General features: G+C 52.1%; 1 protein-coding gene across 1 annotated transcript in view; it reads left to right on the top strand.

Annotated features, from left to right (window-relative positions):
* The window catches only part of TBCD (tubulin folding cofactor D), a 200,748-nt gene that overhangs the window by 109,189 nt on the left and 88,795 nt on the right, over positions 1-2,764 (top strand). The gene's annotated exons all lie outside the window — the stretch shown is intronic.

Genomic DNA, 2,764 nt, shown 5'->3' with positions numbered 1-2,764 from the left:
ATGCCAGGTACCAGGGTGTGCTGGAGTATACAGGATATGCTGGGTACCAGGGTGTCCTGGGATGTACAGGATGTGCTGGGTACTCGGGTGTGCTGGGGTGTACTTGGCACTACTTGACATGTCCTGCAGGGCCACCAGTGGGAGTTATGTTTTCCACATGTATGCCTGGCCCCACTCCAGGAGAGTCCAGCAATGTTTGGGTGGGTTCTGGACATGTAGGGTTCTAGCAAGCTCCATGATTGTTTCCAGAAGTCTTCTGCTAGAATTTTGATAGCGACTGCAGTGAACCTGTATGTCCAGAACGCATCTTAATAAATTGCATCTTAATACTACTGAATCTTCTAACCATAAACGTGTCTGTCCATTTAGTTAGATCTTTCAGCAATGTTTTGTAGTTCTCTAGTGCACAAGTCTTGTACTTCTTTTGTTAAATTTATCCGTATTTTATTCTTTTTGATGGTATTGTGAGCAGAATTGTATCCTTAATTTCATTTTCAAAACATTTGTTTCTAGCATATAGGAATACGGCAGGACATCTCATGTCCTGTGACCTTGTGAACTCATTTATCAGTTCTAGTTGTGTGTGCGTTCCAAATAGCAGCTACTCGGTCCTTTTCAGATGAGCTTCAGACAAATACATCTTTTACCTTCCACTGTTTTAACTGTGCAATCTCCCAGGTAAACAGACTTAAACGTGGTGGCTACGCAGAGCCCTCCTCACTGGTTTACAGGGGGCTTGACCTTTCCCCACTGAGTCGCTTTTGCATCTTTGGCAAAAGTCAGCTGGGCAGACTCGTGTGGGTCTGTACCTGGGTAGCGCTACACCTGGGCGGGTCTGTGCTTGGGCCCTGTGTTCTCTTCCCTTGATCTTCGCTACTACCTTCCTCCAGTACCACACTGTCTTGATTACTGGAGCTATGCAGTAAGCCTTAATATTTCCTCCCACTTTCTTCTTCCTTTTCCAGGTTATTTTTCTAGTTTAGGACTTGTGCTTCTCCGTATGAATCCTGTGTTAGCGTTTTACCTATTAGATGTGTCACCAGAGTAGTGAACGTGTCCTAAGTGTCGTACGTGCTTTGAATGAACGTATCTTTTTATGTGTTGCCTTTTGATAGTTTTTATCTCTTGTTTTCTTTAATGTATTTAGTGGAAAGAGTATGGAGTGGCACGTAGTGAAAACGAGCCTCCTTTCCAGCTCCGGTCCCAGCCTCCAGTTTAAAAGCACAAAGCATTGTCCCCGAAGCTCCCCTCTACCTGTGCTCCACGCAGCCACCAAGCCTCGCCCTGGAGACAACCTGTGCTTCTGGTTCTCCGTGTAACCTGCTGGGGATGTCCGGCCCACACAGACGTGTGTCTAGACATAGTAGGGGGGTCAGGGCAGGCTCTGGGGTCTGAGTGTTACAGTTTATTTACTTTCTGCTCATCTTCCTGTGGTCCCCCTACGACTCTGTGGTAGAGGGTGACTGTGTAGGCACATGGAGGCTGTGAAGGCCTCAGCCTGCTCTCAGGAAGCTGCTCCCATGCTGACCTGCCCACGGTCAGAGCCAATAGCTCTGCCAGGTTGTCCTCCTCCTGACTCTGGCTGAGTTCGCAGCAGGGAGGAGGCTCCTCTGGGTCTGTGCCAGCTCTTGCCTGCTTGTGGCCTCTGCGGCCCCGGCTTGCGGGCTCTGCGGCCCTTGCTTGCAGGCTCTGTGGCCCCTGCTTGTGGGCTCTGCGGCCCATTTGTGGGCTCTGTGGCCCCTGCTTGTGGCCTCTGCAACCCCTGCTTGTGGGCTCTGTGGCCCCTGCTTGTGGCCTCTGCAGCCCTGGCCTCCATGACTCCTGCCTTGGACCCCTCACATCTGCCGGCCCACACCTCCTCCAGCTGTGTGTGGCTGTGCGGTCTTGTGTGGGGCTGTGCTCGACACTCAGGTGATGGCAATGTCGGATGGTCCCCCGCCTGTTAGGGAGCACATCGCTCTTAGGGGGCTGAGGCTGGGAGGCCAGCGGACTGGTAAACAGGAAGGGTGTTGTCCTCAGTACCCACCAGCCTGTAATTGTTAGTGTGCTCTGAGCTGTGGTCACACCCATGCAGTTGGAGGGAGGGAACCTTGCCACTGAGGAGAGGGAGCAGCACCTGAACAAGCTCCTTGGGCTCCTGAGCTTCGTGTCACCTGTGTGTGGCCTGGGGCCGGAGTCCTTGCCCCGAGTGCTTGTTTGTGACGGCACTGCCCTCACACCAGTCACCACAGGTGTGCCTTCTCTGGGAGGGTGGTGCGGACATCGCTGACTCAAGTGTTCGCATGAAGTCCCCAAACAAGTGTTTTGGGTGTTGGACTTTTTATTTTTAAGAACCAACTCTATTTGTCACTATTTTGGTTTTCTACAGTTCCAGGGCCTTAAGTGTAAGTGTTTGTACGAGGCTCAGTGTTTGCCAGAAAAGCCACTCTTGAGGACGTGTGACATTGTAAAGCTGAGCTTGTGGATGGTGGCCGCGAGGCACACTGGTCTCAGAGAGCGCCAGGAGCTGTGTGACATTGTAAAGCTGAGCTCGTGAATGGTGGCCATGGGGCACACTGGTCTCAGAGAGCACCAGGAGCTGTGTGACATTTTAAAGCTGAGCTCGTGAATGGTGGCCGCGGGGCACACTGGTCTCAGAGAGCACCAGGAGCTGTGTGACGTTTTAAAGCTGAACTCGTGAATGGTGGCCGCGAGGCACAGTGGTCTCAGAGAGCACCAGGAGCTGTGTGACGTTTTAAAGCTGAACTCGTGAATGGTGGCCGCG

Source organism: Trichechus manatus, unplaced genomic scaffold (assembly GCF_000243295.1).
Source record: "Trichechus manatus latirostris isolate Lorelei unplaced genomic scaffold, TriManLat1.0 scaffold00028, whole genome shotgun sequence".
NCBI classification, from domain to species: domain Eukaryota; kingdom Metazoa; phylum Chordata; class Mammalia; order Sirenia; family Trichechidae; genus Trichechus; species Trichechus manatus.
The sequence above is the reverse complement of the archived record's forward strand: the minus strand, read 5'-3'. Positions and strand labels throughout refer to the sequence as shown.